The sequence below is a fragment of the Amblyomma americanum genome, chromosome 4 (genome assembly GCF_052857255.1).
Source record: "Amblyomma americanum isolate KBUSLIRL-KWMA chromosome 4, ASM5285725v1, whole genome shotgun sequence".
Classification (NCBI taxonomy): Eukaryota; Metazoa; Arthropoda; class Arachnida; order Ixodida; family Ixodidae; genus Amblyomma; species Amblyomma americanum.
This window is the reverse complement of record NC_135500.1, coordinates 138,798,911-138,823,346: the sequence shown is the minus strand read 5'-3', so window position 1 is coordinate 138,823,346 and position 24,436 is coordinate 138,798,911. Positions and strand designations below refer to the sequence as shown.

The 24,436-nt window shown below is 45.7% G+C and overlaps 1 protein-coding gene across 1 annotated transcript in view; it reads right to left on the bottom strand.

Moving 5' to 3' along the window:
- The window catches only part of Octalpha2R (alpha2-adrenergic-like octopamine receptor), a 619,288-nt gene extending 596,076 nt beyond the window's left edge, over positions 1 to 23,212 (bottom strand). Inside the window, exon 1 of the mRNA XM_077661821.1 lies at positions 21,675 to 23,212. The gene's annotated coding sequence lies outside the window, so the exon portion shown is untranslated. The remainder of the gene's footprint in view (positions 1 to 21,674) is intronic.
- Between the last annotated feature and the right edge of the window lie 1,224 nt (positions 23,213 to 24,436).

Here is a 24,436-nt window from a genome sequence, read left to right as displayed (position 1 = left end):
GCGCAGGGAGGTTATTCGGACAATGAAGAGGACAGAAGGAAAAAAGGAAATGAAAAAACGAATGAACACTTCATTATAGAGTAAGCGACTGCATGGATCGTTTCGCGCACTGCAATATAAATCGTGGGTGAGTAACAATTTATACGAGAAAAAAAAAACAGTGATGGAGAGTGATGCCTTTAAACCTATGTACTTTATTGAGCTCCGTGCCTTATACACAACAAACGGGAGAGCTCAATTATTTGTGTCGGAAACGTCTAGCTGAATTTGTGGACAGAAAATCAAACGCCCAAATATTGCGAAATAGAACTTATTGCTATTGCTACAAAGACGAACGCGGCAGTTCGCACAACTCTACCCAACTCTATACCAACCACCAACTCTTGTCGTCACAGGCGCTAGTACTGAAAGTCAGTGAGCTGTCACTTTTCTGAATTTCGGTATTGCTCGGATGCAGTAACTTTATCCACGCTGATAGCAACACCACAAGGCTTGAACCAAATGATAGCCTTAAGCTAGCAGTGCCCTCCGTATCACCAGGTGTCCTGCACGGTTGTACCTGGTTTACATTAGGCGTCTTTACCGCCTAATGTCACTCCTAGCAGGCGGAAATAAGAAATGACACCGTATCGAAAAATTAAAAAAGAAACCGCATATCCTAGGATCAGAAAAGCAATTTCAAAGACAGCTGACCAAATAAGAGCGGCTGCGAAAAAAATATGCGCAGTTTGCGAGAATGACATAAGAAAAGCTTTGAAAAGAAAGGAGGAAAAGAGTGGGGACACAGGTTGCAGAACAGTGCGAACACAGAGCATCGATCGCACTGTCCCCTGCCGAGGAATCAAAGACGACGTCTTCGGAAGCATCTTCCGCCACGTTTGTATCCGGTTATTTTTTCCGCATTTCTTACATTTTTGTAGAAACACCGCCGTGAATCGCCGGTGCTTAACACGACCAGTGAATAAAAAGAAAAGGAAGCCATTTATAGAAACAGGCATAAAAAAAAAACAGACACCTAAGAACACCCATCCAGCGTAAGGACAGGATGTAGCGGTGCGTGTCTACAATACTTACAGTTCCATAAATGGAAAACGCCTTGGAGATAAAAAGGCAACAATGAGCAAAGGAAATCGAACAAAGGGAGGAGTTAAAGACACGGGGCGAAAGTGGAAAGCTGGGCGCGTCTGAGCGCGAATCACGCTTAATCGAGATTTAATCAAAGATCCGGATACGGCGGAACGAAAGGGAGCAATCGAAAGAAACCACATACACGCATAAAAAAGACGCCCAGCCAAAAGCACGAAATCAGGGAAAGGCAAAATAAGAGCGAAAAAAAGAGATGAAGGAACGGGAGGGCAGTGAAGTGACGCAAGGAGCCGGCATTAGGGCCCGACAACGGCGATAGACGACGTTAATATCGATGGCAACCCTAACAGCGGAGTGGCGCCCCCATGGCCGGACCGGGCATGTCACTTAAAACGGATTGCGACAGCAAATTCCTTTTTGGGCCCAGTCACAAGTCTTCGCACTCGTACACTTTCTCTGTCTTCCCGGCGGCAACCTGTCGACGAAGCCGTATACGGCCTCCTTTGTTGCCGCTCCTTGGTTGTTTGTTCGCCTCTTGCTTGTGATTGCATCCCGGCGCGCCCGTAACGATTGTTGCCGAGACGTCATAAGACGCCGCAGACGCCTTCCGCGGCGACGTCGTTCGATTTCTGTCGAGCTCATTGTACAACGCTCTCCTAGGCACGGTACTTCCCAGACAGGCGACGCGTACAGAGCAAAGGGATCGAGCGAACGATCCACGAGACACGCTTGACATCGAAAACATGCGTGCACAATGCGCGTCCTAACCTGCAGAACGAACGGAAGAAGAAGAAAAAAAAAAGAACACGCAGAATGAGAAACTGCGTGGGGTGCCTTGAAGGCGAAAAGCCCGAAAGCGCCACCGACTATAGAGCCAGTCGGGTAGAGTAAAAGCAGAGAGTGGGAAAAGAGGGTAAGCGAGGGCTGCAAGACCACAGGAAGCGGAAGTGGCGAAAGGACTGAGACCTGACAACACTCCACTATCTTCATTTCTTCCTTTTCTGGCGGTTCCGCGTTTGATTTGCTTCAAATGAAACAATGAAGGCGGGACACTGTATGTAGCATCGAGTGCCGCCGTCACTGCGTCCCCTCATTGAGTAGACGACAGCGATACCATGCGACTGCGTCATCTGCCTCAGTGTCGGAGAAAGCAACAGAAGGCGGGAAGCAGAAGATGCCCTAGGAGTAGCAAGAAGAGGCCGGCGCCCGGTTATACGAGTTGTCACAAAACAAAGGAAGGCAGGCCGTCCCAGAGCGGCATACACGGTGAAACCGGAAAGAAAAAGAAAAAAAAGCAGGGAAATACTCGATTGGAGTCGAGCATCATGAGGAGATAAAAAAGGAAAGGAAAGAAAAAAAAAGGATTATTTCGATCTACTTTATTACCAGCCGCGAAACACATCGGAAATCGATGCATCGCCCCCGCGCGGGAGTGACGCCGCCGGCACGTGGATCATTTTCTCCTAATGCTTTGTCACTTTCTGCCGGTGCCTGCCGTGCCGTTTCAAACCATGCGTACACTGCAGTGATCGGAAAAGGAATCGCAGAGACTAATAGGTGCAAATGAAATGTTGATTAAAACCAAGAGAGAGAAATATTAAAATATATAAATTAAAAAACCACTGAAGAAAGGAACTCTTAAAATCGTTTTCTCTTTGTCAATACTGACACTTTTTACCTAGTTACATCTGATACCTTTTGCAGTCTCGAATGTCTCGTACTGTGAAGCCAAAGGTGTAGACGTCATATCTGATGTGAAAAGAATTTATAAAAAAACTCATAGAACATTTGCCCCTCTGTGACGCTATGTTCAGCGATGGCTGTTTTGGGCGGTGCATACAATATTGTTTGTTTATTATTTTTTGTCTTCTTTAGAGGTAGAATGAAGTGACGTCCCTGTACTGTCACTGATAACGTCACTGTGGTCGGACCGCTCAGTGTGACGCATTGCAGTGACGTCACGCGTGACGTCACTCATTACTGATCACAGTGGCGTGGTCTTACAGAAACGCCGCAGAGCCGGAAAGCGGGCCTTTAACAGCTCTCGCTGTAAAACAAACAAGATCACCCGAGTTTGAATCGCGGAAGAACAGCTCCGAGCTTAAAATACGTCTTTATATCCAATATTATACATTTGAATTCAAGAAGATACGTTGCGTTGGCTTCTGTAGGGGTGAAATTGAAGAAGGCAAGCATTCTTTAGTGAGACATTTATTGACGACGCTTCGACTGGGGCCCGGCCTTTCTGATGCCAGGGCCTCTATAGTTCTGTACTACACTAATGCTCTACTATCATACGTGTAGAACAGATGTCGTTTCTCTTTAACCTTTTAAACTTCTTTATTTGCTCAAGACGTCAATGTTTAAATCAATAAAGAAAGAATAAAACGAAGTACTTCTAGCTCTGTAAGTTGGTTAACAAGTATGTTACAGATAATAACGATAAAAAATATTTGTTTTCTGATGTTGTCTTGGGCTGTAAAAAGTACTGTACTCTGCTATTCAATTAACACTGAGGAAGCCCCCGCCTAGTTTGCGCTCGCAAAAGTAAAAATGTGGAAACTGTAAATAAAAAAAACGTTTCATTCGCACATTATAAAGGCAGTCGTGTTCAAATTGCATACAAAATAAAAATCATATTGTATACAGGTTTTTAATACGGAAAGTTGGAATGGTTAAAGCAATGGGAGGATCACTGCGAAAAAAATTGTGTGACAGGCTAGCAACCACGATCGGTCTGACGCTTATTTCATTCGCTTTGCTAGGTCATATATATCTCATGTGAAGGAAGTGAATTGACGAAAATATGAATGAACGTTGATGCATCAAAATCTCTTGTGCGGTGTGACCCCCTTCTAGCTGTGCCTAAAAAAAGCAATGAAATAGTTAGATTTATGGTAAATTATTTCTGAAATCAATGTGAATGCACGAGAGCACGTTCATTATTGAGTGGCGTATCTTAGGGTATCAAAACTCAGTGCATAAAGCTAGAATTTTTAAGGGTGAGAAGGTGGAAAAGGAGGTTGCTTAATATATTCATGACAGACCACAAAATAAAACTACATCGGCAAGCTCAGAATAGCGATATAGAAGTGAAACAGCTGTATGAGTTCTCATTTATATGTAAAGCTTCAACGAATCCTATTTTTCTCGCATATTAAAGTGTAAACGACGAACTGTTTCTCTTCACTACGTATTTCCTGTTATGCACGCAGGCAGCTCGTTCACATTAAACGGCTTTCATATTTCAGATACCGCAGCGGTATATTCAGTTCCTGTTTCTGTAACACATAAATAAAGCAGAAAAAAGGTTTTGTAGACAACACGCGAAGGTTTTTGTATAGTTTAAAACAACCGAAAAAGGAAAGGAAAGGACCACACCCCACGTGCTTGTGTTTTTGCGGGAAAGTTTATTTTAGTGCGTCAGCACTTAAGCTCGCACCCGGCGATTTCGGCAATATACCTGCATGTCTGAATCCTGCTTGACCTTATAGCAACCTAGGTGGGCCTCTCAGGTGGCCCCCCTAGGTGACAGGCAGTAATTTAGGTCACGTGACTTTGTGACGTCATCACAACGTGACCACCGCATTGTCAGCAAGCTGACCACCGTGGCAGGTGGCAGTTCAATTAATGTCTGGCTGCGAGGGGTTCCTCGGGAAGGGGAACCTGAGACTTACAATCCTCACCGGTGGCGGCACCTTCCATCGCAGGGGCGCATCGCTTGACCGCTGCACCACTGCGCCAGGAGTGGTATGAGGACTCCCAGGGATATATAACTGTAGATAATGACCAATTCTGCATATATGGGCATCAATCGACTAACGCTAGCGCGTCATACCCTTAAGGCGAAGATTATATGTCCCCTCCAGTTTTAGTGCGCTAACATAAAGGCCCCACTCACCGATTTCGCTGATCTTCGTGTGAAGCCTGCATGACCTTGAAAACTTAGCTTCTAACCAAAGTTGATGTGAAAAACCGACGAGCTTGCGCACCTAATTTGCATTTGTCCTAACCACGTTAAATCGCCCGTCATAATTATGTACCACCAAAGCTATACAGCCATACAGATTCATCAGGAAAGCGTACAGTTTCACTTTGTGCGCGTAAAATAAGGAAGCTCTCAAACTGCGAGCTAATCAGTGGAATATTTGCGACCTCCAAAGCTTTCCATTTCTGAAAAATAATTTTGTCCAGTCTTCTATCCTCTTCGTAGCCATTTCAAACTGCCAGTATTATCAGACATTGCAGCTTCGAATAAAATTTTTCTGTAAACTTGACTGCAACCGTCTTTGTCGAATACTGCGCGAGTTTTTTAAAGAATGTTCATTTTACGCGGCGCCACCCGTAGCCACATACATGCGCCTCTAGCCGTACGAGCATGGATAAAAAGTATGAAATTGAGACGGCACGAGACGAAATCACGTTAGACGAGCTGACCAGCGGATCGCAGTGGGCGTCAGTGGACTCGAGGTTATTTCGAATCACAGGAAGCTGCTAGCGGGTTTCGCTTTTACCAAACGTAACGTACGGGTGTGTATTACCACTTCTAATTTGCCCACGTGCATGGATTAGCAGGAGGGCCTCGAGGGCATGCTCGGTTTCTCGCAAACATCTCTCTTTTGAATGTTGCCCACTCTTCAAACACGTGATGAGCCCCCAAATGCTAGCTTTCATTTACACTGCAACCTCTCTGGTTAGACTATTTAATTTGACAATGGCAACTGTGCTCCCCACTGCCGAAACTTTGGGTACAAAGTTCTTGCTATATCATGCTTCTCTACGGTGGCACTAGTAGCGATTCTGGCATTCGTGTTTCATCTGGGAGGAAGAAAAAAAAAAGGCATTTCGTTTTCACCATTTCACCATGGGGGCTTTTTTGCTCTCGCCCGCACTTGGCCGCCAATAGACTGAAATACATAGCAAAAGGGTACCTCGCGGTCTAAAACGCCCGCCACAAGACAATGCACCTCTCGCTTGGAAAAAGAAGAGAGAAGCCTGAGACGAAACTCGAGGGACGGCGGCTGGACAAGCAACACTTGATCCAGCACGTCGTCGAGAAATACGTCACGGTGGGAGATGGTGGCTGGCTTCGGAAAGCTAGCTATCCGCGCGGCTGCCATCGACTGGAGAGGTTCCGCCGCCGGACACTTCGCGTGGACTACGGCTCTCATAGCGGACTTGTATTTTTTTCCCTCTTCCTCGCTTTTACACCGCTGTATCCACTTCCCGTCTACTTCGAGTACCGCGTGTTCCCGAGCCGAAAAAAAATCAAAGCAAAAAAAAATACCGGCCGTGAATAGCTGCACGGGGAGGCCACGAAGCACATTCCATCAACTCGCTCTCTCGATCGCAATGGCAACTGGGAGGCCTTTGGTGCTCAAGGAACGCATAGCGTTAAGCGAGGGGAAACGAAAAGTCACCAGTGACGCAGATAGGAGAGGCAGATAGAAGAAGGGGAGAGTGAGGAAGAAAGAAGAAAAACGGTGCAAAGTCGATCTCGCGACAACAACACCGCGGCGGTGACGGGGGGCGTGGCGCCGGCCTCGCTGCTCCGTGTTTCGGGGGGGTCGGTGCGTGTCTCTCTCGCCGAGAAGTGTGTCGGCGCTCACACACACACAACCGGCCGGTCGGCGCGGGACATCGGACGCGGACGGGAAACTCAATCGCTGTTTAGCCGGACGACGCCGGCGTCAGCATCGATTTCCAATGCGCACACTTGCTCGCACGCCTCCGCCCTCTTGTCTGTGGATCTCCGGCCATCGCCTTTCTTTTTTGTTCTTTTCTTCCCGGCGTCTCTCTTTCTTATCCCTTCACTCAACACTATCGGCGTGCCGGCGACATCCTTTTCCAGGGTCTTTTATGCGGCCGCTCATTTTACTCTTAGTCGGCCCTTGTCTTTGGTTCTCTTCCGTTTCACGCGTTCGCTCACTTTTGTTTTCCAGATATCGCGGAGTGGACACTCGTCTGGCTGATTGTTCGTCATTTTGCCTGCTTATCTCTTCGGCTCGTCTATGCCCGCCTCTCTAAAATGAGGCTGAATATTTTTTCGTCCCCCACCAGCCCATTCCTCCTCCTTGTCTTCTGCATAAAGCTCGCATGCTGGTGCATCGCCTACTATGGTTACTTCTCGTCGACTCTCTTCCTTCCCGGATGCGTGATCCGCTCTATTCTTTTCTCATCTAGCGGCATCCTCTTCCCGCCGTCACCTATTTTATCATCACTTTTTTTTTCTTCAGCTGTCTGCACCGGAACGTTTCACGGCTACCGTTCCTTCCTCTTTCGGCTCCTTCCTTCCGGCAACATTGTCTTTTTTTACTTTTTTGTTGAATCGCCGTTTTCCACTTCCCTAGCATGTTATTAAGGAGGAGGAAGGGGAGGAGAGGCCTATAACTGGGGACACAAAACAAAAATAAATGAAAAGACGCGCTGCATGACGTCAGCGCACGCTAAAGAACCCCAGGAGATCGAAATTAAACCGGAGGCCTCTGCTACGGTGTCTCTCACAGCACATCTGCAGCTTCGGGCGTTGAACCCAAATACCATGCCATTACCTCGCAACACCTACACGGATGTGAGCTACGCGACCAACTAAGCCACAGCGCATAGCTAAACAGGTTCTGAACAGCTATTACCAGCCGTGACCTCTTCCACTCTCCCTGTAAACCCTTCCTTCCCCCTTCTTGCTGAAACGAAACACAGAGCGCAAAGCAAGCAAAAAAAGAAGCGAGTTATAGCAAAGGCAGTTTGTCCACGGTGTTCCTCTGTTCTCTCCAGTGAGCGGCATCGTCAACGCACAGCGCTCGCTCCTTCATATTGGCGCGGCGCAGGGGGAGGCTGCAGCTCTGGTCCGCCTTCTCAACGTGCTACATAATTGTGGCCACTGGCTCTGCATTGACAGTCAGCCGTACGGCGGAACCACCGGTCTTGTTTTTTGACGCCTTTGTCGGTCTTGTTTCCTTTGTTACTTTTTTGTGTCCTTGGGTTACTTTTGTTAGTTTTGTTTCCTTGGGTTACTTTTGTTTTAGAATTAGTTTGATCCTGAACGTATAGAAAAGGTGGGGCAGTTGATCACCCCACCATGAACACCGCCCCCCCTTCCCTCACACAAACACAAACGCCGTTTATTCTTTTCTTTGGCTTCTTTCGCTTTTCTCTCCCCTTTTCCGATTCCTTTCTTCTATTGCTTAGGGCGCAGAAACCTGCTTTGTTCCGGCAGCGCTCGATGCAAGCATCACGCTTCCGGCGGTTTGGCAAGCAAGGAAGAGGAACCCCTTCCCCTTCGACACTCCTTCCGCCGCAGTGTAGAGTGCAAGGGCCGTGGCTTTCTTCCCTCGAGCTCGTCCTGACTGTTCTGTCACGCTCTCTCGTGTTCCGTCTTCCGGGCTTGGTGGTGCCGACAGTAGCAGCGCCCTTTCCTTTTTATTCTCTTTTGTCCCACCATCAGCGCACTCTTTTGCTTTCGGGCTTGCAGTATTGAGCGATCTCTGTTGGCGCATCGACAGAGCGTGAAGTAGTAGGATAGACCGTGGCGAACGGGGATGTTGTTCACCTCATAATGGCAGCAAAAACGAAGGTGCACTGCTGTAGTGCATTTGTAAGGCGGTGACTGAAACGCTGTAAGTGTGCTCCCTAAAGGGCACCATTCTTGCATCCTTGCCGCTTTTAGCTTTAGATTGCTTATCGTTCATCTGACCCACGTTGAGTTAAATACTGGATTCGCTGAAAGAAATACGTGCACCAGTACAAAAAAATATAAACATATTGCCACCTTCTGGTGCCGGTCAAGAAGGCAACCATAAAGAAATATCTATTCATCCTTCGGGACGTATTCTGCATTCACCGTGAATGTCGGTTGGACAATGCATTCTTCGCTTCCTTCTTCTTGTTTATTCTCTTGCCTATTTGCTGTGACGCGCGCTTTGATTGAACACCTACAGTTCCTTTTATAACAGGAGCGCCATATTCACGAAGGTCGCGCCCATGCCATTTGGCCACAGTATTTTGTTAATTCCCGGTGCTTTCCTGCCGCTCGCGTCGCTCGAAGTGCATTGATCAGCACTGAAAGCCAGGGCTGGCGATTACTCCTTTATGATGCCTGCGGCATTCATTCCTCGTATTTTCTCATTGAGCAGGTGTGAATGATTTTCCGTCAGCTTTTCTTCCGTCCTTGGCACGAATAAAAGAAAGGCGTGAGTTATGGGCTGAAGAATGATGTAAAAAGCAAGAGTATAGAAAAATTCTAGCATGGGCTTGTTTTGAATATTGATGGCAGCCTTCTCTTAGAGAAAAAGGTCAAAAGCATTCAATGGCAATCTATGTAATGCTAAGAATAGCTAATCAAAAACAGTAAAATACTGGAATTAAAATGCCTACTCATATTGTCACTGTATCTGCTATGACTGCGCCTTGGAAAGGATACCTCATGCAAATATTATCTGCCGTATGCCACACCATAGCTCATGTACATTTCATTTCTTTTTCAATATGAATATGATCAGGAAGACAAGGTGGCTATAACATATGAAAGAGTTAATTCTCTAACCTCGACGTAATAGCTAATAACGCGTGCAGTGAAGAACAAGAGGGTGAAATAAAAATCCTCAATATATTGACTTTATGGACATTCGGTTAATGCAACTGTAAGCCATCACAGAAACGGGTGACTTATTAACCCTTTTGAACACCGTGTTTCTAAACAGTTTGTTAAATAAATACTGTGAGCAAACAGCTTGACTGCGTTGCACAGACAGTCTTATCTGCTTTTATATTTTTCTTACCGCAGTAAAGGTTGTCAATGATTCTTGATGATCTGGTGTTGAGTATAAACACCATGTAGCCGGTAGCTGGCGCGATCGATCCATCAAAAAAATCAGAAACACATGCAGCGCTTCCTACAAATTGATCTTTCTTCTCTCACGGGGCAGCACACTGGCAGCGATAACCCGTTTAGAACATTCCATGCGGCCCGCGTTCGTTCATTGTCTCCCCATTACAAACACTGTTAATACTTGGCGGGGTTTTCCAATTTATCGACGCAAGCATTCAAAAAACATTACCTTCGATGGGATTCCCTGTACCGCGCTCCTGCTGTTGTTTATAAGAGGAACCCTTAGCGTTCAATTTCTGCCCGTGTCGTGTTTATCGTTGCCAAACTCGCGCTTCCTCCTTCGACAATTCCTTTCCTGTTGCCGTTTTGCCCGATTGTTTTTCTTTTGTTCTATCGCTACTTTAGCATCCTGAATCTTAGAGCGTCTACTTTATTGGCCGGGCAGGCCATCATCTCTTTCCGATAGACGGGCGGCGAGAAATTGCCACTGGAGCGCGTATCAGGCGGCTCTTATTTCTTGCGATGACACCCGTTCTCAAGTCTTTTTCTCCTAAAGAAAGCGAAGGGGGAAAGGGAAGGGGAGAGGGGAAAAAAGAACAGCCGGGATGCTGAGGCACCATAACTGCAGACAGGCTGCCACCCAGTGTTCAGAAGAGAACAAAGCCCGCGTCCTTATCTCTTTACCATCCTTTTCTTCGTATTGCCTGCGCTGACAGGCAGACGGCAGCAGCGCGCCTTCGGCGTCTTGGAAGCTTCGGAAGCCATCTTTTCGGGAATTGGACCACACTACTGCCTCCACGATGCCCCGGCCCAATTCCCAGTCTCTCCCCGCCTCCTGCATCTTTCTCTCTTTCACAAGTCTATTTCCCCCTCTCCTCTTCATCCCCGATTGTTTTTTTGTTTGTTTGCTTCGTCATTGCCGGGATATACGCCGTAAAAGAAAACACGCTGCCACATGGACGCCAGGACGAACAGGCGGTCGGCCGACCAGAAAGAGTCGTCAGGAAAGACATAGGCAGGAAGGCACTAATCATTCCATAAAAAGGGAACGAGCGAAGTGGAAAGATGCTCTCGAACGAAGCGCATGGGTCGCTGAGTCGGAGACGCCCGGAAAACTATACGAGGCAAAGTTTGTCGTTAGGCCGGTCCCGAATGTTGTTTTCCGTTATGCTTAGAGCACTGCCTCGCCAGTAAAATAACCAACGAGAGAAACTCCTTCTGAACAGCCTCTGTGTATGGACATGTGCTTTTGCATTCCGTCTAGCCTCCGGTGCTTTCTATATCCGAATATTTGTGCTATTCGCCCTTTTCTTTTTTTGCTTGCCACACATGCCGCTCGGTGTCGCCTAGGAGGGAATGCGAACCTCGTGTGGTTTTGTTCTGAAAGAAGCATGTTCAAGGGGAAATTTTTTCCCACCATGGCGGGCGCACGGGTGCATGCCGGCTGTTGTCTTGCTCTCACAATGTAGCACATAAAGTGAATGAGGGAGGGAACAGTAGCTTGGTTTGGGCTAGTTGGTAACAGTTCTTAGAAAACATAGCGCAAAAAGGACACGGACGCCTGTCCTGCGCCTGTCCTGTCCACTTCTGTGTCGTCCGTGTCCTTTTTGCGCTATGTTTTCTAAGAGGGAGGGAAATGTCCATGGGTGCTTGCCAGCGTTTCAACAAGAAAACTTGTCTTCGTCTCGGCCAAGCGCCCATGTTACATGTTACACAGTTATAGTATAACAAGTTACAGTGCAAGATGACCATATCTGCTGTTATGACCGCAGCATTCAAGACTGATGCCAATATGTGTCTAGTAAGTATGCTAGTAAAAAATTATGTGAATTAATACAGTCTGTTCCCACTTTATATTTTTTTTCTGAGCAGAAAGCGCCTTTAGTTGCACGCTGAACTTGTATGAGAAGATAGGTGGCGGTTATGCAGCCTGCGCTATGTGGTGTGTGAGGAGAGTCGCTGTCCATTCGAGATCCCAGCCTACCATGATGTCATCTTTTACCATATAGCCGTTAGAAATAACCATCCCATGTTGAGCATCTGAAACAACACGTCCAAGCAAGTACAGCTATAAGAACAGTAAGACAAGAAAATTTGCATTGCACACTGCTGCATCCAAACGTGAGCATTTGTGAAACATTGCCCAGATAAACAGCATGAAAGGTGCAAAGTTTTCGTAAGCCTTAAGTTACTAATATCATTTTTAGCTGGGTAATACCTGTAAGAGCCACAGCGCGCTAGAGTTCACACACGTTGCAGCTATTTTAAGCAAACGTGACACGCTAAGGCTACTTTGGCGTCGACCACTTAAAAGGCAGTTGAACTGCAACACACTTTGAGAATTCTACAATATTTAAGGATTCAACTATATAGAGGCTGCAGGTAAAGAATGTCAAGTGTTTTTTCGCCGGCGTTTAAAACAGTGACTAGGCCCTGTGTGCTTAGAACCTAGAAGAAGAAGACATAGATGGGACATTCTGAACGGTTCTTCTTTGTACTTTTTTTAAGTCTTCGTCCTTTACGCTGGTGATAAGCTTCAAAGGAGTTTCATAGGAGCTATATTATCTTGGCAACTCGGGCACCGAGAGAATAGAGCCAAACCATAAAGAGTTATCTGTGCAGAGTGAATGCGATTGTGACCCTTTTCTATTTTAAAAATGATACAGCTTTCGAAGCTATTTTTTTTCTTTTTCATGACTAACAAAACATAAAAAGCGTGCGTTTGAGACCTCCGAGACATCAGAAGAATAAATTTTGTCCCTTACATTGAACGAGTCTTTCTACTATATTTTCGATCTTTCCTTCTTTGTACTGGGTTTAGCCAGTAACATTTAGTACGTGATAGCCACGATTTTATACAAATGCGGGAAGAAACATCAGCTTTCAAACTACCGCGTGCGTTTCCAAGCACTTCAAAGAGATTTAAAATAGTAATCTGTAATACAAGTTGCTTTGTTCTGCGATAAACACAGGATGCCGTCAAAGAGGAAGTTCAGTTTCAGTTAAAACATGCCAGCTGAACTACCCCTTTAGTTAGAGATTGTCGCATCTAATGAGTCAGAAGGCATAAAATTAAACATTAAACATCAAGAGCGACTTTCAAGAAGCCTGTTACAGAGTCAATAATTTAACTCTGTTGGTTAAATCAGAGCACGGCAGGTTTAGCAGTGCTATACCCCGTTTTGATTGTGAGTTTTACAACATATCGAGCAATCTGTTTTCTTGGGCAAAGAATATTACGCGTTGCGAAATTAAACCGCATGTGTCCCTTATCACAGCGTCCTCAGGCCAATACTGTTTAATACAATGTGAAACTTCATTAATTAAACCGCCGTTAATTTGAAAAAAAAAGAATGAATCGAATCCATCTGTTTGGTCTCGTCAAACGTGTGAGCTGCTCTTTGGCTTGAATCTGGTTAATTAAAGAAACATGGCCGTGTTTGGGGTTACGATGACACTGAGTAAGCTACTCAGAAGTCTGAACACTGTTGCACGAGGGGCGCTGGTGACCAAGCGCCACTTAGCATTCATATTGATTATTCTAATTATCATTCAAATAATCATCATTATACTTAGCAATCCGGAAGATTGAACGGGGTTCTTTTTTGTTTTGGGCGACTTTTCGTTGCGTGCGCGTCGCAGGCTCCTGACAGCGCTGTGAGGGTTACCGTGGAGCCTGTAATTCTTTAGAATTATTTCCCGTGCGTGAATGCAAAGTGGACTTTTTTTTTTAATCTGCGCGCTGGCTGCTGATGCCCTGAGTGCTCTAAAGGGCATTTGTGTAGGTTCTTCTGACAGCGCGCGCGCGCTATACACCATTTGGTAGAAAATAGAAAAAAGTGGTATTGTCATGCAAATTTTACGCGCAAAGAAAACAATAATCAGAATTGCTTTCCAGGAAATAAAAGTGTGCTGATAAGCGACACTTTGTTGTGGTGATTGCTAACTCAATGACTCTCAAAAAACAACATTCTGCTACTTCGACCAATTAGTGTGGTCCCGTAAAATCCGAAATGACGGGGTTTTATTCAACACTACAGCGTAGGAATAACGGTATGATACGAACCATCATGCCAATCCTACCCACTATTTTCTCTAGTCCAACGACAGTAGAGAACCATGAGTAAATACTGTTGTGCTAGTTGGAGTTGCATTTTTTTTCCAGACGAACAAGCACACGAAAATGGGAACGACAGGAGACATAGACATTGATTGTCCCCCCTCGTTCAGCATCTGTAGTCGAGGGCTGCCAAATTGCGCAAAAATCGCTTTAAACAAGCGATTAGAATGCAATAGAAATGTTTCGCAGGATATAGACGAGCAGAAAATTCACATATTTTCTTTATCGCAATAACATTTTATCCGCGAATATAATTTTATTAGACATCTGGATGGACAGAAATAGCAAGGCATTTTAAAAAGCTCTTTGTATTCCTTAACTTGATCTTAACCATCTTTGTGCACGATGCGACTAAATGCTAGGGCTCATCGAGATACATTGTGCATTCTGATAAGTACATACGGCTGAGATGGCGGTGCTGCTAACTAAAATCATAATTTTTCTTCCATAAACTATTGCTGTGTTGTTTTGGAAAATACATGATAAATAAACACTCATAAGCTAACACTTTGATGAGAAAAAGAAAACTCATTGTCCCAAAGAAGATCGGCATACCTTGTGAGCCCCGAATGAGAGAACCATTCGCGCTGTTCGATGCTTTTGTTATCCCACATGCCGCTTTTGTCTGCATCGTGTTGTAATAAAATATAGCTATTTCTTAAAAAATAGCCGCACGTCATTTCTTAGCCGGTGGAGTTTATGTAAACCCCTAGAAGTTGTTTGCACTATGAGGGCTAGAGATGTGTATTAGTGCCATTCTCACGCACGAATGACTGCTTTAATAGCTCGGTTTTTGTCATCTTTTGATTAATACGCCTGTTATGCCAGTGTTTGTTGAGCTACCCTTGCGAGGGCAGGTTTGCATTGTAGATGTGAACATAAGGTCGTAATGGTTATTATTTATCGTCTTAAGCGTGCTCTGAAGCACTTCTCCCGAATAGGCTTATTTTCACATAGCTTCGGTAATATGTTTTTCACATTACACACACACACACACACACACACACACACACATATATATATATATATATATATATATATATATATATATATATATATATATATATATATATATATATATATATATATATATATATATATATATATTGCTACTCATATAGGTTATCGTAGCGTACTGTGCCTACAAAAAGATGCATTTCACAATGGCTCAGTGGTCCTGGCGTTCAACTGCTGAGAGTGAGGTCGTTGGCTAATATTAAAGCGAAAGGCGAAAATACTCGTTTGTAGAATAGTTGCTTCTTATTGGGAACAGCGGGTGGTCAAAGGGGATCCAAAGACGTCCCCTCGATATGCCTTGTTAATAACGGTCTAGTGTTAGCGAGAAAAAAAAGTGTGGAAAAATTATGGAGGCGCTTAATTATCATTATGCGATGACAGTGCGTTAGTATTATGTCTTCTTCTTGCTTTCCAGAAGACAACGGGATGGAAAGAGGTGCTCGTTTTAACATACATGAAGGAAGCCAACAGTCACCGAAATCAAGGAGCACAGGGGATGTCTTTCTTGTAGTTTTTATAAAGGTACCTTAATAAAAGCAGAAGCAAAAACAATCACATGCCGCCGGTAGGATCGGAACTCCGAATTTCGCTTCCGGTGCTCTACCAACTGAACTACGGCGACGGCTGTCCAATCTTCTGTTTTCGGGGGTATTGGTGTGTAGTGTAAGTGAACCTTGTATGTATGTATGTATGTATGTATGTATGTATGTATGTATGTATGTATGTATGTATGTATGTATGTATGTATGTATGTATGTATGTATGTATGTATGTATGTATGTATGTATGTATGTATGCATGTATGCATGTATGTATGTATGTATGTATGTATGTATGTATGTATGTATGTATGTATGTACATATGTATGTACATATGTATGTATGTATGTATGTATGTATGTATGTATGTATGTATGTATGTATGTATGTATGTATGTATGTATGTATGTATGTATGTATGTATGTATGTATGTATGTATGTATGTATGTATGTATGTATGGATGTATGTATGTATGTATGTATGTATGTATGGATGGATGGATGGATGGATGGATGGATGGATGGATGGATGGATGGATGGATGGATGGATGGATGGATGGAAGGTACAAGCGTCCCCTTTGAAGCGGGGGGATGGCAGTTGTCACCATTCTCAGCTTTGTTTAACTGTGTTGTAACATTAAAATCCGCAATTTTCTTTAACTAGGGCTTTCTACACTTTCATCCTTATAAACCCTTTCTGCTTTTGAGCCACCGATCTTCCAATCACCTAGATAGTGTTCAGCAGCGCCACCCTCGTCATTGCGACGGACATAGTACGTCCTGTATTACCGCGAGGGCAACGTAGGAACGTGGTCGAACGGCGATGAAGGAAGCTGTGCGAGAACCCTCTTATGCTACCCACGGCATCAAGACTGCCAGTCTTAGCTTGAAGAGCTACGGCTGCCGGCTTAACGCACAAATCAGCGAGAGCTGGTTGGCATTGGCTGATTGGTCCTCCAGATTCCACAGTGGCCACCCGCCGGGTTGTTAACGTGGCAACCCCCCACAGATTCGGCATTCCTGCGCCCGCGTCAGAACCTTCTAGTCCACGGTATACACACCCTCTGTGTTCTTCCCGTGGCGGCCACCATCCGGCAAGAGGGGGGATGGGGGGGAGGGGGAATATCTCTTCCACCATATCTCCACCTTCTAACCGTAATCACTGGCAGGTCATTTTTGCTGAATTATTATTAGTCGCCTTTGCAGAGTCATTCCTAGTCATTTTTGTTTTCGGTACTACAACATTAGAGTTGCCACACCGAAACCCCACCGATGCCCGAGTCGAAATTTGCTGATTAGTCAAGACCCGCCGCGGTGGCTCAGTGGTTAGGGCGCTCGACTACTGATCCGGAGTTCCCGGGTTCGAACCCGACCGCGGCGGCTGCATTTTTATGGAGGCAAAACGCTAAGGCGCCCGTGTGCTGTGTGATGTCAGTGCACGTTAAAGATCCCCAGGCGGTCGAAATTATTCCGGAGCCCTCCACTACGGCACCTCTTTCTTCCTTTCTTCTATCACTCCCTCGTTTATCCCTTCCCTTACGGCGCGGTTCAGGTGTCCAACGATATGCGAGACAGATACTGCGCCGTTTCCTTTCCTCAAAAACCAGTTATTATTATTATTATTATTATTATTATTATTATTATTATTATTATTATTATTATTGATTAGTCACGAGACGTCACGTGACCTTGTCACATCATCACATGCTGCCCACCGTTACAGGTGGCAACATGGCCACTGGATTGTGAGAGACCTACCCACCATGGTAGGTGTGTCAATTAAATTAATGATTGGTCGAGAAAGGGCGCGTCACCCTGCGCCGTAACACAGCCTGCCTATGGTCTGTGAACAAGGCAGTTTATAAGCAGCAATATAGACACTGTGAATCAAAAATAACAAATAATTAAGATATATGCAAAAATCTGCACCGTCCTAGTAAAATGCAGACCTTCTTCCTGCAACCAGTAGTACGAATAAACTGTTGATGGGCCGAAAATTTTAAAGAAATTGGCGCAAACGCACACAGAAGTTCCGAAAGAAGCGGCGACAGATGTGAAATCTACAGCCATCGCATCCCACATTTAAGGTGACTTATGCGCCCCCACAGTTTTGGGGTTTGTCTCGTGCCAGCCAGCCTCCGCCCTGTGCTACTTCGCCTCTACAAAAGGAGAGGGAAGCCACCTGCCCCCTGTCGTCATGGCAGGTGGCAGGTTGTGTACACCATAGTATGCCTGAGACTGGACATGTTTTCAACACGTCCAGACTTCTCATGCTAACGCATTCGTAAAGCGTGCAGAATGGAAGGCGGCAGTGACTGCGTCTTGCCGGCAATAAGAAAACACAAACAAAAAATTTTTTCCCAGGCTCGTGAATATTAAACTGCGTCAGGCTAAATGGCACAGTCAGTTACTTACCTCGCTCATCTATCACTTTTTAGGCGTGTATTTAGAGCTTGTAATCCACTCAACCAAAATTCATCTATCAGAAGAAGAGCTTAGTATTGAGGAGCGGAGCGCCCACGTTTGCTGGAAGCAGAGGGGGGGGGGGGGGGTGCTTTCAAAATCGAAGCAGACCCTTGGCTTATGCCCACGCTTTGCGAGTAGCATTTGCAAATAGCGCATTGGTGGGCTAAATTAAAACCCTTGCACCCTACTGGCTGGTGTTCGTAACACTATTAAAAACTGCCTCTAACAGCACCTCCGCACGAACTACCACAACGTTGATCAATACGCGATTGCTGCGATCGCACTTCTGCGGAGGTGCATTATACTAGTTCGCTCGTGCAACGATGTTTCGAATAGCTTAATGAACCGGAGGCCGTGGAAATTAATCTAAAGTCTGCTATTACGCAGTAGCTGGATGAAAAGTGTGAAATATTCGTCGTTTTCATAATCATGCTGCATCGCAAAACAGAGCAGTCGCGAGGAAATCCTTGTTGCTAAGGGGCGCAGAGCTCACCGGCAAAAATATCTTGGACCTGGTCTAGGCGCAACTCGTTAAGAACGCCAATAAACTTTCAAGATATGTTCTTCCAGATAAATTTTCTGCGATAAAGTAAAAATTTGCGTCAATTGTTCATAGGCCAGTGCAGGTCACTGCCCTGCGCGCGTCAGCGTGCCTTTTCGCTTGTCTAATCACAATCTATTTTCCTTACAATTAATCAAAGAACGCAGCAAATCCCCAGTGTTTCTTACTTTTCATTTTTAACAGAGCGCACAGATGGTGCGGCAAAGATTGCGGTAATACAGCAACTGCATCATCAAGGAACAAATGATCTGCTAAGTTCTAGCGGACAACTTGATTACCTCTCAAACAGCCCGACGTTCCTAAACCAACCCCCTAACTCTCCGACTTTGTTCGTACTTGTGCTAAAGGACCCGAGAAAGAAAAAAAAACCAAACCATGCTGGCCGAAATAGGGAAGCATTCTTTCCGCAGATTGCACTCCTGCGTACTCTTGCACCGTACAGAAAAAAATTTTCATTCACTGTTTGACAGCAGTGATGTATCGTGTACTGAGGGCAGTTACATGATAACAAACGTGCGACTTGTTGGTAGCCCTTGTGAGTAATTACACCCGTGAGTAAAACCATTTAGCTTTCACTGCGTACAAGCCGCACTGACGATCATTACGTTTTAACGCTAGCGACGATGCGAACATTTCATTTTTTCTTTCTTTTTATTGATTTCAGGGATTCGTGTCATTAACGCTAATGCGTTATCCTTTTTCCATGCAGGTGTAGCCCGTATGATCGTTATTATTTCATGCCAAGTAAAGGTACAAGCACTCATTAAAGAGCTACTGTGGTGTAAATGAGCTAGGGAATTTGAGATATAAATTTTTTTACTGATTCCTTGCCTTTAAAGGATAATATAAGGTAACAAGGTAATTGTACTTCAAACAAAGCCCCACATTTTTGCTTTTAACGCGACAGCGTTAAGGAGCTCGTGTCGCAGAAAAGCCGGTGTCGTCGGCGTCTTTGGCCGTGAGCGAAAAATGGCGCATCTCGGTGGACACATGAACCGTGCCGTAAGGGAAGAGATTTTCCTCCCCTTACTGCGCGGTACGGGTGTCCAGCGAGAATTGTGAGACAGGCGTCATTTCCTCTCCTTAAAACAGATTTTCATTTCAATTTCCTTCCCTTACGGCCCGGTCCGGGTGTCCACCGATATATTTGAGACAGGCGTCCTTTCCTTAAATTGTCCAACGGGCCACGCGTCGCGCCGAACTGGCGTTGGCTTTCCGTGGACTCCTTGGCAGCGCTGCAACACGCTGTTGCGTCTCACCCTTAAAGACGAAGCTTAAGCGTCCTTCAATTTTTTTTCCTCACTGCCTTTATTTAACCAACGATTTCTGCCAGAATACTGGGCACGAAGAGCAGTTCCAATTAAAAGGCAAATAGGAAATGTCTGGCGACGTTGGCTTTACAACAATTTCAAGCTGCCAGCTTCCGCACATCTGAAGTGCGGATGATGGAGAGGTGGCAGGAAGATATATAGTTGGCCTATGGATCAAATTTGTTTTTTTTTGTTAATCTAAATGATGAGCTGGCCCGAATGAGTCTATCCTGGCACATAGTTATAGTATTCCATAGTAAATTGCAATACTCAGAAAAAAGAACGAAAATGAATTCCTCATCAAATATTTTTATCTCCAGCTGTATAAGCATGACCCTCTACGCAGAGCAAGGAAGTAATAGAAATTGCTTTAGAACGCATAGAAATACAGGTCGCATTACTAGCTAATACAACTTAAAAGCTTATTCGATAAATTCTGTATAATAACTGTCGTCTTGTGGTTGTTTTAAGGTGGGCCTTCGCTTTTGGGAGTGAACAAAAATGTTTCTGATAAGCATCGCTTCTGCATAAATAAGAACACGAATGAGGCGTGATTCTTCGAACTTTGTTCAGTAGATATTGGCTTTTAAAACATGACACAAGTGAATGTTCCTCAATGCTGTCTGAGCGGAAAAATTTCTGAATTCTAAACATGAAATTAAGTGCAGTTTAAGCAGTGCCGTGAAAACCCGAAGAAAATCTCTTTCATACGAACTGAGCTTTGTTGGCAGATAATAAGGGTTATTAGAAAGTTCGTAGAGACTCTTGTCGTTGACGCATACGCAGAGTCGGAAAAATTGCGCCTGTTATCTTTAACATACGTCACCTTCTTTGGACCGAACGCTTTCCATGATTATTGGGAAACTTAGTTTTTAATTAACGCTGAAGAACTCTCAGAGGCAAAATTCTGATTGGCACGGGTCTAAAAAACGATTTGAAATTATTTTTTTAATTAGTCGTTGAGCTGACGCCTGCTATTGCGGATGTAACGTGCATGTCCTCTAATGCTTGAAGGCTTTTGCTTAACTGTGCGGCCTGACTGCGCTGCAATAATTTTTTTCCCCACTATGAATTGCCACCAACATGAGAAGTACACAGTGCGCAGCAAAAAGAGCATTATTTCTCAACACGTACCTTTGTGTCGCAAAAATTACCGTGATAATTACGGTATAGTCCAGTTGGATTTCTATAATATATTGCTGCCACAATTTCATATCAAACATGCGGAGATTAGCGTTCGTATGCAGAGTAGAATGTGTGTTAAGAGGGCGGAGAACATGCTGAAAGGTTTGCCACAAGTTTCATGCATTGGTTACATGCGACACAACAAAATAATGCCAAATACAAGCAGGTGAAAGAGCTCAGAAAAATGTCAGCCACCACAAGAAGCCTAACACAATTTGGGAAGTTCTGAAGATAGTTTTCAACCCAAAACGTGATATTGGTTATTACGGTTCCGCTTGCGTCCTCGGGCGGGCTCCAAAAATTACTTGTCGCAAACCAGAACCTTGAAATCATTCAGGACCTCTTTTACGCCCAAATATTTGCTGGAAGAGAAGCTGCGACCCACAGAGTTGAGCTTTTTGTTTCTGTTTATGCGTCTTGTTAACTTCTTCTAGCTGCATCACAAAACAAAACGGAATCCTTCCACTATAAATAATGGTATTCAGAAGGTCAGGTCTAAACTACTCCACATGAATACAAGTTGCAATGCGCTTCGCTCCTAGAATGGTGGATCACTTACCACTCTGTCCCAGGGAAGTCCGCGTCTCAGAAAGAACGCTGTCGAAGAATTGCGCGGGCGGTGTGTAGCAGTTTGCCTCAGTTTACGGGCTTTGTTCACAGCTGCAACCGCTCGCTGTCGGGCATTCGTCGCTTGTCCGGACCAGCAGAGCGCACAGTCTTGTCCGGGCCTCTTAGTCGAACCACCGCTGGATGAGTGCCGTGCGCAGTTCTTGTCGCACGCTTGCTGCTGTGTCACTTACGCACTAGGGCACAAAGAAGGCGCTTTGCACCGGATTTTGGCAGAAGCGATGTCCAGAGTTCAGCTCAGAAACGTTAGCGCGCCACGTAATCCAGACGGCGCGTGGAAAAGGTGGTGCGATTTCCGCTTCTCGTTATCTCGCTTCCTTTTTGAACGCGGGACGATAAGCGCTGATTCAGCGCTCGTCAGCCACCTGTGGGTGGTTGGGAGCGCGAAAGTGTCCAGCAAAGAAGCGACGGTCGCGAAGACGTGCTGGCGGTTGACAACAGGCGGGAGATTTAAGTTTTTCCAGCCGTAGTTCGAAACCTTGGACGCAGAATGGTCCCGTATCAACGCACGCGCACCAGCTAAGGAAGTGGCCGGCTTGAGGAAGGTTGATAAACTGAGGTCGAAGGAGAAAGTAAGAAAAGCTTTTGCTTGAAAAGCGGTATTTAAATGCCTTGTAATAGAAGTTGTGATATAATTATTGCGGCGGACTCTTCACTGGGCACTGTAAAAATGATTAGATGTAAAAAGAAAATTAGTGAGTCAACGCAATTGCTAAAGTACAGAGAAGAACTTGCGGAAACGAGAAAAGTCAGCGACACCCGGGAGAAAGCTAACAAACCAAAAATTGCAAAACTCTTAAAATCTGCGTGGATTAAAAAATAATAAACGGTACTACTCTCAAGTAATTATTGAAACTACAGAAACTTTACTGTGGCCCTTCGGCTGAAAACAAAAAAACAAAAATCTTCCGATGCCTAAATAACAACGAACCGAACCTCAAGCTTCAACTTTTTTACAGGGAGTCGGTCCACGCGCGTGGAGCGCTGTGAAACTTTTTCGGCCGGGCAATCAACCGGTGAATGTCAGGCCAGAAGTCACGCAGGTCGGCGAACACTTTTCAACTCAGTGTCCACCAGTGTCCAGCCCACGAAAACTTCAGCACAGGGTCAAACCTGGAACAGTCGACGAGCGAGAACGTATAGGCGAAGCCCCGCGCACTGCAACGCCGCTGCCACCGCACGAGAAAGTTTTCCGTCTGTTGACCGGCGCAGAAGAGAGCTACTCTGCTCAATCAACACGCCACAGTAAGGCGCGAAAAAAGCAGCATGAGATGATGAAGCACGGTGTCTCGTCTCCGCGTTCGAAGCGGCCGATGTGGGGCCTGCGCCGATTCCGTCAGCCGGCGAAGGATCCTGGCACCAATCGTCGTCGAAGTCGGGGGGAAGGGGGCAGTGGTGTTGCGCCGCGCCGCCGCTCACAGGGCGCGCAGCCGACGGGGCTGCAAGCGCTCGCGCTGGGCTCCGGCGACTGGGGGCCCGGACCGAGGCCCGGTGGCCGCCGGGGCTCGGGCTCCTCCTCCTCCTCCTACCCCCTCTCCTTCTCTCCATTCTTTCCCCGCTCACCCCCCGCGCCGCATCGGACCTCACTCTTCCCGTCCTTTAAACTTTTCCTCCTCGGCAAGTCCCCGTCCCGTGAGCCGTCTTCCCTCCGCTATCCCCGCCAAACGCCTTCCTCCTCTCTAGGCCAATAGTTACCGCCGGACTTTTCCCTTTCCTCCCGCATTTTACTCCCCACTTTACACCCTCTCCCATCAACACGACGCGCGCTTCTTTCCTGTCTTACCATCTCGATTCCCTTCCTCCTCTTCCGTCTAATAGTTACTGCGGTGGTTATTTATTTATTGTGCTCGTTATCTTCGCCTTCCATCTCTCTTTCGCCCAGATGTAGGGAGACAGGGAGAGGCGCCTCCACTGTTCTCGGCAAGCGCGCTGCCTGGTTCTCCCTTCAAGAATGGGGAGGGAGATAGAGAGGGAGAGGGGTCTGTCAGAGGGAAAAGCAGAACAAGGGATGAGTGGCTCTTGCGATGGAGTATTCCTCCGCTCTAAAAATTGATTTTTTAATCCTGTTTTTTGTTTTATTTCATGCCTTCTTGCTCTCTATACTGTGGCTACTGGAAGCCGTAGCGGTGCTAGGGCCTGCATTCCGCAAGTGTTTCGGCCTTGCAAAGCGGGAGCGCTCAAGGTCACTTACCCTCCCTGGCGAGCTCTGTTCATTGTCCCAAAGAGTTCTGTTTTTATCTCGTTATGGCTAGTGATTTAAGTCGCCATAATGGGCTGGTGTTATAGCACTTATTGTCTGTGTTATCTTAGTATGTTAGCCTGGAGGGGGTGTGAAAAGGCGGCGATAATAATTTGAAGCGTTAGGAGCATCTTTAAGCCTTAAATTTCACTAGGTACATTAAGGAAGGTGTCGTTGATGATGCGGCATTCTTAGCCGAATATGAGTAGTCACTGGGCATAATAACGAACCAGCTGTCACTCGCAGCGATGGCTGTTTGTTTGATAATGTCGCTCTTCTACTTAGCACGTTAATGCGGGATTGATTCCTGGCTGCAGCGGTACGATTTACATAGCGGCGAAATCGAAGAACGTCCAGGTATTGATTTTTCCGTTTTCATCAGTCAGAAGAAACGCAGGCTGTTGAAATTAATCCCGAGTTATTACTTAATTCACTGCCTCATAACAGCTGGCTCC